This window comes from Symsagittifera roscoffensis, chromosome 4 (assembly GCF_963678635.1).
Source record: "Symsagittifera roscoffensis chromosome 4, txSymRosc1.1, whole genome shotgun sequence".
Classification (NCBI taxonomy): domain Eukaryota; kingdom Metazoa; phylum Xenacoelomorpha; order Acoela; family Convolutidae; genus Symsagittifera; species Symsagittifera roscoffensis.
In genome coordinates, this window is record NC_087065.1 from 28,222,890 (window position 1) to 28,236,016 (window position 13,127).

The 13,127-nt window shown below is 38.2% G+C and overlaps 1 protein-coding gene across 2 annotated transcripts in view; it reads left to right on the forward strand.

The window, feature by feature from the left end:
• The first annotated feature begins 3,540 nt into the window (after window positions 1–3,540).
• LOC134845231 (solute carrier family 12 member 4-like) overlaps window positions 3,541–13,127 on the forward strand; it is a 191,250-nt gene continuing 181,663 nt past the window's right edge. For both annotated transcript variants that reach the window (XM_063862145.1, XM_063862148.1), the window contains exon 1: window positions 3,541–3,564. The gene's annotated coding sequence lies outside the window, so the exon portion shown is untranslated. The remainder of the gene's footprint in view (window positions 3,565–13,127) is intronic.

A 13,127-nucleotide genomic window follows, 5' to 3' on the forward strand; every position in this document is an offset into this window, starting at 1 on the left:
CGGTAAAAGCTTTCGATGATGTTGAAATACCAGATTGGGCACAACAAGTGTTGGCATTAGGACCGAAACGCCCTATAAGGGACAAACTTAGTGAGACATACTCTCTCATCAATATTGACCGCCTTCTTTCGGATCTCAAAAATCTAAAAGTCCCTTTTTGAGATCGAAGCAGTGGTAAAAGCCTTTGCTAAAAGGATTAAACAAACACCATCTACCAAGAGCGTTTAGAAGGCCCGAAGGCATCTGAAGAGAAATGGATTGGTTGCGGTGTCGTATGACAAAAGGGCATTGCTTTATTGTGCAATGAGGAAGGATACATACGAGAACAAGCTATCGGATTTAATATGTTCAAAAAAGCTCAGTGAAATCCAAGGAACCAGTGATTCGATCTTTATGAAGATAGAGAAAGATATCAACCAGGAACTGTTGGTTATGAGGAAAAATCACGAAATAAAAAAAAAAAGAATCTATACACAAGGATGAGGTCTGCTGGGGTCCGCCCACCAGGCCTTATGGGTTGGCGAATGGGCATAAAGAAAATACCCAATTGAGACCGGTCCTCTCAATGACTGGTAGCTCTTATTACAACCTGAACAAGCTTCGTGCAAAGTTTTTGGAGAAAATTGGGGGCGCAAACATCGAAACCAAATCACTAGAAGTGAGAAAAGTCTTAGAGAGCATTAGTCTTGAGCCCAGTGAAACTTTTATATCTCTAGATGCTAAGAGTTTGTAATCAAATGTTCCACTCAAAGAAGCAATAGACCTAGCTCTGAGAAAGCTGTATGAGCAAGATGAACCACCATCAGTTGCTAGGAAAACCGTGCAGAGACTGTTGAACATGCCAGTTAGTCAAGTCCATTTCAAGTGCAATGAAACATGGTACATTCAGAAAGATGGTTTGGCAATGGGGGCATCTCTATCCGTTATCTTAGCAAATCTTTGGCTTAAGCATTAAAAAACTACACTGTCGAGGGATATTCCCGAAATTTTTATACCAGAAAAAAATCTCAATAGTAAATGTCCCGAGTGCAATAAGAAGGTCACGTACAGGTCAAAAAGTGTGGAATGTAAATGCTGTTTGAACTAGTATCACGTAAAATCGTTGATATATATCAGATGATTAGTATCTGAATATAAGTCAAATCGTCTGGTGCTGAAGAAAATGCATCGCGATGAGGAAAAAAAATAAGTCTATGCAGCAAGCTAAGTTTATTCTCTGTTACTTTGAAAATATGATGAGAACAGTGAAGGTTGATCCCGAAGAGATGCTGCGGGCAGCAAACTTACTGCATCCAATTTAACAGTTCACAATAGAGACACCAAACACGTCTGATATATTGGCATTTGTCGATTTATAAAATATTATTTTTTGTAAAGCGATGGAAATCAACCGTAAACAGTGGTTGGGTAACCAATATCCGGAAGTCTAGTTGTCGCGGGTTGCATCGCAAGCCCTTGAAAAGATCATCGAGAAGATCACAAACAAATTGCCCTGAAAAGATTCCCTGAGATTAGAGCAGCGTTTCGCCACCCATCTTGATGGTTCAATATCGGAGGAATCACAGTAAGACGTTGGCAGAAAAAACTGCTCGGTATCAGAAATGCGCAGATTATTTTCACGACGCGAAATTTTATCTGCATTGAAAACCTTCTGCATGTTCTATTTATATTCCTCCTTTTCCAATGATTGAAATCAAAAGTTGTGTACAGTTTTGAATGTTTTGAGTGCAAATCTATCTATAATGGCCAGATAATTGTTGATTTTCTTATCCTCTGCTATGTTGGCGATGACTGGGCCTTCTAGTTTTCCTGAGGAGATTTTGGGTGTCGCGAGTCTGTTGACGCATGTAAAATCCCAGGCAATGGGCTTGCCACGTTGCCAGGGTGTCAATGTGGTGCCGTCCGGTCGGCGTTCGTCAGCACGAAGAAGGCCAGTAGGTTCAAGTGTGACGGGAATTTGAGCGGTTTTAAAGGCGTCGCGGAAAACTTCATTGCATATGGTGTGTCTCGTGAACATTGAGGTGATTCGCGGGCAGACCAAGGCATGCGTGCCGTAGGAGTCGAGAGTGGTGCCACACAGACATCTGTATTTTGTGGAAGCAGGGGCGCCCAATTTGATGCCACAGGCAATGCGGAACTGGTCATAGTGGAGACAGAGGCCAAGAGGATTGGAGGGAAGGGCATTGAGCCCACCTCCTGCTCTTCGGCAGTTGACTCCTTGTAGGCGAGCTTTTTGACGATCAGTTGCAGATTGCTCGATAAGAAGTCTGAGATGGTTTTTCGAGACTGGAATAGTCCATTGTTTCAGAAGTGATTTAGTCATTGCAGCAGTTATACTAGAGGTTTCACCTGTAATTGATTGCCAAATTGATAGTGCCTCTCGGAGAACAGAATCTGAGGGGAATGATTATTGAATAGTGATGTTGCAAGTGAAGAGCAAGAAACGAACAATGCAATGAAGGTAGAGGCTGCTAGTTCAATTGTAGACTGTATGCCGAAGCCACCAAGCTTGACTGGGAGTGTCAGCTGAGTCCAAGTGTCCCTCCCAAGAGATATGTTCATGACTAATTCCATGGTGTCTTTCAGGTTGTCATGCATTTCTTGTAAGATTTTGTCCTTTTTGAAGACAGCAGAGGTACGGAATATGTATAAAAGTTTTGTAGAGCGAAGCAGTTTTTAATGAGGAAGAATGCTTGATATTTGGGAAAGACCTTGATGTTGGTGCAAAGGCGTTTGGACTCTTCATTTTTCTTCTCGAGGACCCTGTCAATGATTTTCTCGCCTAATGCTGCACCTAGAAGTGTCACGTCTTCCACTGGGATCAACTCGATGCCCGGACGGATAGCGTTAAGATTCTCAAGAATTGAGACAGTGTTTTCTCCTTTCACCGTGAACTCACATTTTTTGGGCTTGATCATCAGTCCAAGTTTTCTGTTCTCATCTGTGAGATCTTTAGAATCTTGTAAGACAATTTTCCAGTTATCACCTGCCGATATGACATCAAGGTAGCCACATTTGAATTTGGAAGCGCGAGGTTAGTGAGCAGATGATGAATAACAAAACAGAATCCAATGGATGCAATCGGATCAGCTTCCTCAAAGGATAACTTAGTCACCGTAGCACAAAGACGAACAGTGTTCGTAACAGCGTTTTGCGAATGGATAGACTTCTGGGGCATGTATTTTGAATGCTTCCGCCAGGCAATCTCTTCTGACGGTATTGAATGCGATCGAGCAGCGTCGGCAGTCTCTTCTGCTCCAAAACGGATACCTGCTCCGAGTTGCATGGGTGCCATCGTTGGTGCAAGCTTTATGATGATAACGCTGGCGGCGCACTTGCCGGCAAGTTGTCTGAATGTTTCGCCAACGGCAATTAGCCTGAAGCCACCACATTTTTTCTCCAGTGATATGAGGTTTGCACCAAACAGTAGTAGTTGGATGCTGACTGGAATTTCATTGCTGAGAAGGATGTTGCATAGTTCGGTGAATGAATCAAGGAATTTTTTGCCCGTTTCTCCAATATTGACTGAGATAGCCTAAATGTTGTGATAAACTTATTAAATAGGCCAATTGCGGTTTGCCTTTTGACTCAAGTACAAAATTCTCATCAATAAGTATAAAAACAAGTCATTTTTGAAACAAGCCATACGACGGACGACAAGGGCCAACAGTCAAATTTCTGATAACATCCTGACCCTGTACCCCAGGCCGCCCCAGAAATGCTCCTCCAGGACGGCCTGGAGGTAACCAAAAAGATGCTCCTCCAGTGATTGCCAACAACTTCGAGGCGATATAATGCTGCGTTGTCTGTGATCGCTGGTTCCACATCATCTGCCTCAATTTGACTGCAGAGGCTGTGAGCCATTTGGAGACTTCAAATGCCCAGATTGCTTGGTTCAAGAATAACCAATAGTAAGCAGTCTTGCCCAAGCTGTGGCAAGAATATCTCACTTCTTGCCAACAACACTTTTCGCGAACATGGACCTATTAACACCAGATGTCCCTCTTCTGGCCACTCGACCACTGCTTCTATTCCAAAACTTGTCAAGCCGCAAGACACACGTCTGCTAGACCTCGTCAAAAACTCACGCTGCAAAGTCCTCAAGCACGTGCCCAATGCAACTAGGGCATCTTTTGCTCGCCACCCTCCCCACCCTTATCAAAGGTGTCATTCGCAAACCAATGAACATCAATTCCTGGTTACGTGTACTTCTCTTCGTTCATCACTGCTTGAAAGCGCCAGCTAGATCCTATTACCGCAAAAAGCAGTCTGTAGCCAGCCTCGTCAACAAGCAAACTGCTGCTTTCTTGGAACTTGACATCAATGATCTCATGACACAAGCTATGCCGGGAAAACAGAAAGCCAGTACCAGGAAGAACACTTCTACAACAACAAACATTGCGAAAAGAGTATCGAAAAAACTTGACATGGGAGATATTAAGGGTGCTGTCAGAATCGCGAGCTCAGCTGACACTTTTGCTACCTCTGACATAACCAACCTCAAGCATCTTCAGGACAAACATCCGGAATTTCCCAAAAACAGGCGACATTTTCCGCCAATCGACAACGTAGCTGATACTCTCACTGCAACAGTGACCTCGAGAAAGCCATGATCTTTTTTTGTTTTTTGTTTGTTTTTTGTTTCGGCAATTGTAAACTAAAATTGTTTAGTTGAGAGTTTCATAATCAATAGCTACATCAAACAACATCATATTTATCGAAAACAACTCATCGAGTTAGTAACTTAATTGTTGACACAAGAAATAGCTTATAAATTGTTAAGAGCTCGTCTAGATAGTTTCTGAACTGTTTCTGTACATCTTTTTGTTCAAACGGATACTGGGTCCCCTGGTCCGCAAACTGTTTTTTGTTCTTTCTGTGACTTATGCTCAAAACACATTTTTTTATTAACGGATGAAAAGTATCCTGGTACGCTTGAAATATCTAGCTTCTACTTCTTGGCAGTTTTTGTTCAATTGACATAATTTTTACCGGATACCGATATTCGTATTTCTCAACAAATTTTTGATTTCTTTCGGGAAAATAAATTCTGTTGGTAACAAACTATTTTGATCTGACATATCGTAAGCAAAGAAATCGATAATTTTCAGACTGAAAAGTTTGAGTTGTAGGCATGCTAAAATTGGGTGATATAAAACTTCTTTCCTTATATCGAGTCTGCTCGATTTTTTCAATTCTGCATTTTATAATTCTTGTCACTTTCTAACAGTATCCAAGTTACCTGTAGTATGACGAGCCAAATGAAAAAATTCAGGGAGAAAATAAACTGACAGTGTTAATGACTTGGCCCTCAATAATTTACTCAGTGCAATTAACCCTCGATGTTTCTGAGTTTGAGAACTCAACAGTAGTTCAATATTTTCATCTTTCTGGGAGGTGTAAAACAAGACACCAAGTATTTTTGTTTCCTTGACTGTTTTATAGGGTGATACATTAGGTATAGAAAGCACTTCACTTTTACTTATGTTAATCGTCATATGAGTTTGTTTTTGTAAAATGTATCGATTAAGCGAAACAAACTGTCAATACATCGGATTTTGATAAGACAAGTTATGCTTTCTGCATATGAAACTAGTTTGGGGCACAATAACCGGAAACTTTCAAATGCTTCTGAAGATTCAATTGCTTAAAGAAGGAGTTCGATAAAAACTATGAATAAAAATGCAGAAGTAGGGCAACCTTGTCTCACACCGCAATGAATTTTGAAGCTGGCTGATAAAAAACCCTTTAAGTCAATTACTGCTTTTGAGTCTAAATACAAAGATTCAATAGCTCTAACGGAAAAATCATCAAGAATACCCCCTCTAAAAACTTTGATGAGAAGTGATCTGTCAACTCTGTCAAATGCTCTAGAGAAGTCTAATATTACAGCACAAGAATCTCGGTTAGCCAATCGTTCTGCAGTAACCGTTCTGGAGTAATGATCATCTCTTTCCCGAACGGATCTGGAGCAGGCCGAGCTTTAATTAAAGCAATAGTTTCAGAATCGAAACTTTTTTGGCTAAAACGAGAAATATTGAAACAACTTACATTTTAGCATGAAATTAGCAACGAAAACATTGTGAAAACAAAATGTTGAAGATTTTCAGAAGTTTGTGGCTAAATTCATAAAATAGTTGTTACTTATTTTAAAATATAATATTTGTGAGTTTATGATCGGTTGAAATTTTCACGTTTCAAAATAATGACGTGTATGACACTTTTAATGATCTTTGATCATTTTGTACGGATTAGTTTAGATTTTTAAAAACTGAAAATGCACAAAAATGTGCGTAAAGGTTTGTTTGAAATTACAACTTTAACACATTCTCAAACGTTGTTTTTAATCATTTTATTGTTTCATATTTTCTGGTAATTCTTTTTTATTTTAGCAAATGTGCATGCACCTACTTTTTGTAGGTTGACGTGTTTCTTCAAGTTTTTTCGCCATGGGAAAATGCGAGATTAAAGTACTCTTGAGGACTCGAAAATTTTAAATGGCTGTAAAGGAGCACCAATTTGTTACCAATTGAAGCGTTTTTGACAGATTTATGAAGGACATTGAAACCATTCGATCTTCCTAGAGTCGCTGATTTTTTTGTTCACACAAAGATTATGACATCAATTCAAACAATGCACATCTAATCCGATGTGAAATTCTTGAAGACTTCATGCATTTTTGTTTGTACATTCCTAGTTGTTTTTCCTCCACGTGCCGGCGCGGCGTAAGAGCAAAAAGGAAACTCCAGAGTGTACAAGGGGATTGATCTAACCCGTAATGAAAGGATTGAATTTTTATACAATAAGAAAAATATTAAAATTTAGGGTTGAAAAACAAATTCTGTAAGAGTAGAAGCAGCATCCATTCTTCTCAAGGCAGGCTGAAGATTCAACGTCCGATCTTACTCCAACTCAACTCCATTGCATACAGCTGCAAATAGACCAGACAACAGGGCAGTCATAGAACTGCTTCTCTCATTAAGTTGATCACCGTCTGAATGGATGCAAACATCAAGTAGCGATACAACAGAAGCCTCAGAAAGTAGGGCACCAGAGGCGAAATGAAAGTATGAGACTAGACGCAACCTTCAATTGCTTCTGAAGATTCAATTGCTTAAAGAAGGGGTTCGATAAAAACTATGAAAAAAAATGCAGAAAGAGGGCAACCTTGTCTCACACTGTGATGAATTTTGAAGCTGGCTGATAAAAAACCATTTATCTCAATTACTGCTTTTGAGTCTAAATACAAAGTTCCAATAGCTCTAACGGAAAACTCATCAAGTTTTAAATCTTTAAAAATTTTGATGAGTCTTTATTTTGATGGTTTAAACCTTTAAAAATCTGTCAACTCTGTCAAATGCTTTAGAAAAGTCTTTTCAGCTCATGAATCTCGGTTAGCCAATCGTTCTAGAGTAATCGTTCAGTTGAAGCATATTTGTAAACTTGTGATTGGTTGAGTTTTCACGTTTCGAAATATTGAAGTTTATGACACTTTTAATGATCTTTGATCATTTTGTACAGATTAGTTTAGATTTTTAAAACCTGAAAATGCACAAAAATGTTCGAAAACGTTTGTTTGAAATTACACTTTTAACGCATTATCAAATGTTGTTTTTATTCATTTTATTGTTTCATATTTTCTGGTAATTCTATTTTGTTTTAGCAAATGTGCGTACACCTATTTTTGTAGGTTGAAGTATTTCTTTAAATTTTTTTGCCAAGGGAAAATGCGAAGTTAAAGTACTCTTGAGTACTCGAACATTTGAAATGCCTGTAAACGAGCACCAATTCGTTACCAATTGAAGCGTTTCTGACAGATTTATGAAGGACATTGAAACCATTCGATCTTCTTAGATTCGCTGATATTTGTATTCACACAATGGTTATGATACCAGTTCAAACAATACACATCTAATCCGATTTAAATCCTTGAAGCTTTTATGCTTTTTTGCTTTTACATTTCTTGTTGTTCTTCCTCCACGTGCCGGCGCGGCGTAAGAGCAAAAAGGAAACTCGAGAGTGTACAAGGGGACTGATCTAACCAATAATAAAAGGATTGGAATTTTATAGATTAAGAAAAATATTTAAAAACAAATTCTGTAAAAGTTTTAAGTAAAGAACAATCTCAGAAATTCCAACGGTGCTACACCAGACTCCCAAGGCCGGAAACTCCTCCAGACAAGAGATCCATTTTTGGACCTGTCTCTTAAATCTCTCAAAGACCGCTGGACAAATAGGCACAACCATCAAACATATCACGTCTATCTTAAAAATTTATCAAAGCAATTCGGTTAATATATGGATGAAGGCGAAGTATATTTTTACGTGTTTCCGCTATTGGGCCCTTCTGCTTATTGCTGCGCATCCCTTTGCTGCGCCTCCCAATTGCAGGTTATCCTCTTATCTGGCGATACATTTACAAATTCAGAACGGCAAATTCCCGTCTGGATTACTTTCTTCTAGAGTGAACTCTTAAATCTACCCGCGCTACCCCTCGCAGAATCTGAACTGTGTTACTATAGTAGCAGGTTTTAATGATAACTCATCTACACTTTCAGAATTTGCTAATGGTTGGAGAATTTATATAAGTTTGATAATTCATAAGTTTATCCCAAAAATGCTTATTATCCTAAAAACCATCCTCTCTGCAAATAATCACTTCATAAACAGAAAACTTGGTGCTTTAAATAACTCTTTGTTTCGCCGTTTTAATACATTTTACCACTCAAGACTAATTACTGCTTTTGAGTCTAAATACAAAGTTCCAATAGCTCTAACGGAAAACTCATCAAGTTTTAAATCTTTAAGAATTTTGATGAGTCTTTATTTTGATGGTTTAAACCTTTAAAAATCTGTCAACTCTGTCAAATGCTTTAGAAAAGTCTTTTCAGCTCATGAATCTCGGTTAGCCAATCGTTCTAGAGTAATCGTTCAGTTGAAGCATATTTGTAAACTTGTGATTGGTTGAGTTTTCACGTTTCGAAATATTGAAGTTTATGACACTTTTAATGATCTTTGATCATTTTGTACAGATTAGTTTAGATTTTTAAAACCTGAAAATGCACAAAAATGTTCGAAAACGTTTGTTTGAAATTACACTTTTAACGCATTATCAAATGTTGTTTTTATTCATTTTATTGTTTCATATTTTCTGGTAATTCTATTTTGTTTTAGCAAATGTGCGTACACCTATTTTTGTAGGTTGAAGTATTTCTTTAAATTTTTTTGCCAAGGGAAAATGCGAAGTTAAAGTACTCTTGAGTACTCGAACATTTGAAATGCCTGTAAACGAGCACCAATTCGTTACCAATTGAAGCGTTTCTGACAGATTTATGAAGGACATTGAAACCATTCGATCTTCTTAGATTCGCTGATATTTGTATTCACACAATGGTTATGATACCAGTTCAAACAATACACATCTAATCCGATTTAAATCCTTGAAGCTTTTATGCTTTTTTGCTTTTACATTTCTTGTTGTTCTTCCTCCACGTGCCGGCGCGGCGTAAGAGCAAAAAGGAAACTCGAGAGTGTACAAGGGGACTGATCTAACCAATAATAAAAGGATTGGAATTTTATAGATTAAGAAAAATATTTAAAAACAAATTCTGTAAAAGTTTTAAGTAAAGAACAATCTCAGAAATTCCAACGGTGCTACACCAGACTCCCAAGGCCGGAAACTCCTCCAGACAAGAGATCCATTTTTGGACCTGTCTCTTAAATCTCTCAAAGACCGCTGGACAAATAGGCACAACCATCAAACATATCACGTCTATCTTAAAAGTTTATCAAAGCAATTCAGTTAATATATGGATGAAGGCGAAGTATATTTTTACGTGTTTCCGCTACTGGGCCCTTCTGCTTATTGCTGCGCATCCCTTTGCTGCGCCTCCCAATTGCAGGTTATCCTCTTATCTGGCGATACATTTACAAATTCAGAACGGCAAATTCCCGTCTGGATTACTTTCTTCTAGAGTGAACTCTTAAATCTACCCGCGCTACCCCTCGCAGAATCTGAACTGTGTTACTATAGTAGCAGGTTTTAATGATAACTCATCTACACTTTCAGAATTTGCTAATGGTTGGAGAATTTATATAAGTTTGATAATTCATAAGTTTATCCCAAAAATGCTTATTATCCTAAAAACCATCCTCTCTGCAAATAATCACTTCATAAACAGAAAACTTGGTGCTTTAAATAACTCTTTGTTTCGCCGTTTTAATACATTTTACCACTCAAGACTAATTACTGCTTTTGAGTCTAAATACAAAGTTCCAATAGCTCTAACGGAAAACTCATCAAGTTTTAAATCTTTAAGAATTTTGATGAGTCTTTATTTTGATGGTTTAAACCTTTAAAAATCTGTCAACTCTGTCAAATGCTTTAGAAAAGTCTTTTCAGCTCATGAATCTCGGTTAGCCAATCGTTCTAGAGTAATCGTTCAGTTGAAGCATATTTGTAAACTTGTGATTGGTTGAGTTTTCACGTTTCGAAATATTGAAGTTTATGACACTTTTAATGATCTTTGATCATTTTGTACAGATTAGTTTAGATTTTTAAAACCTGAAAATGCACAAAAATGTTCGAAAACGTTTGTTTGAAATTACACTTTTAACGCATTATCAAATGTTGTTTTTATTCATTTTATTGTTTCATATTTTCTGGTAATTCTATTTTGTTTTAGCAAATGTGCGTACACCTATTTTTGTAGGTTGAAGTATTTCTTTAAATTTTTTTGCCAAGGGAAAATGCGAAGTTAAAGTACTCTTGAGTACTCGAACATTTGAAATGCCTGTAAACGAGCACCAATTCGTTACCAATTGAAGCGTTTCTGACAGATTTATGAAGGACATTGAAACCATTCGATCTTCTTAGATTCGCTGATATTTGTATTCACACAATGGTTATGATACCAGTTCAAACAATACACATCTAATCCGATTTAAATCCTTGAAGCTTTTATGCTTTTTTGCTTTTACATTTCTTGTTGTTCTTCCTCCACGTGCCGGCGCGGCGTAAGAGCAAAAAGGAAACTCGAGAGTGTACAAGGGGACTGATCTAACCAATAATAAAAGGATTGGAATTTTATAGATTAAGAAAAATATTTTAAAACAAATTCTGTAAAAGTTTTAAGTGAAGAACAATCTCAGAAATTCCAGCGGTGCTACACCAGACTCCCAAGGCCGGAAACTCCTCCAGACAAGAGATCCATTTTTGGACCTGTCTCTTAAATCTCTTAAAGACCGCTCGACAAATAGGCACAACCATCAAACATATCACGTCTATCTTAAAAGTTTATCAAAGCAATTCGGTTAATATATGGATGAACGCGAAGTATATTTTTACGTGTTTCCGCTATTGGGCCCTTCTGCTTATTGCTGCGCATCCCTTTGCTGCGCCTCCCAATTGCAGGTTATCCTCTTATCTGGCGATACATTTACAAATTCAGAACGGCAAATTCCCGTCTGGATTACTTTCTTCTAGAGTGAACTCTTAAATCTACCCGCGCTACCCCTCGCAGAATCTGAATTGTGTTACTATAGTAGCAGGTTTTAATGATAACTCATCTACGGTTTCAGAATTTGCTAATGGTTGGAGAATTTATATAACTTTGATAATTCATAAGTTTAACCCAAAAATGCTTATTATCCCCAAAACCATCCTCTCTGCAAATAATCACTTCATAAACAGAAAACTTGGTGCTTTAAATAACTCTTTGTTTCGCCGTTTTAATACATTTTACCACTCAAGACTTCAAATTATTTCCCCCAATCTAAACGTTAATTTTAGTGCCAGTATGTTTTGTGAAGATGGTATTCATTTTTCTTTTTATGGCAATAAAATTTTCAGTTTATTGCTCGCTCAGCTAACTTGTCTGTATTCAGCATAATTTTACACTCTTTGCTGCCAAACTATGGTGCGTCATTTGCAAAGCATACATCCATGTCTCATGTAGCGGGCTACAGAGCAGCAAATTTTATTACGATGGGTTCTCCTGCATACAATGCACTCCCGAGAACTTTGCAAAAGGGCCTAATTCCTCAAACAGACCAACAAGCACAGCCCCATCACAACTCAAAAAGAAACATCACCGGCAACATCTGAAACAAACGCACTGCCCAAAGCAACGCAATCTTATCCATAGCCCCCAGCAATAACTACAGCCGCCTTCGACCCCTGGAAACTTATCGACCAAGAACTTGAAAATAAAATAAATGACATTCAAAAATGTCGTAAACTGGAAACCGCGCTTCATAGTTCTAAGCAAGAACAAGCCCGGTTTCCAATTCATAGAAGTAGTGAACCAGCAGCTGTTGTCATTAGTAGAAGAAACACCAAATTCTAACGTCGCAATGAAAGCAGCAATGATTCCCCACATGTGCTGCTCCCCAAAACAGAAACAAATGGATCAAATTCCAAAACACTGAGTCGCCTCATAATTTTATAAAAGCAAGGCCTATTAGAAGAACTTTTCATAGAAGCGAAAGCTGTCATAATTAGATATCCAAAACAGAAGAAGTCCGAAGCAAACGAGGAAGCTAAGCAGTTTGGTAACCTAATAAGTACAGGCAAAACATCTGCCGCCCTTGGCTGCCTTTCAGACAAGAAAACAAAAGGAGTACTTCCCCTAAACGAAGTCATTGAAGGAAAAACAGTCCTCAATATCCTGAAAGAAAAACCCCCCAGCCAAAACAGCGAACACTAACTATATAAGTGAATCAAATGAAGACACAATGCCATACCACCCCTCTATATTCGAACGAAAAAACGCCCAAACAGTTCCAAAATCAACCCTGAAAACGCACGGAAGCCACGGTCCCTCAGGTCTAGATGCGTGCGAATGGAGAAGGATTTTAATTCACTTCAACCAGACATCCATTGAGCTTTGCAAAACAATTGCTAAACTATCCCATACAATAGCAAGTAAAACTGTCTACCATGAAAACTTCACAGCTTACAACTCGTGTCGCCCGATACCTCTGGACAAAAATCCAGGGGTACGGCCCATTGGTATAGGCGAGGTTCTATGAAGAATAATTGGCAAAACAATCACCCAATGTATAAAATCAGACCTTAAAAATCTCGGAAAAAATTTCCAACTCTGCTTAGGCCAGAAGTCTGGAAT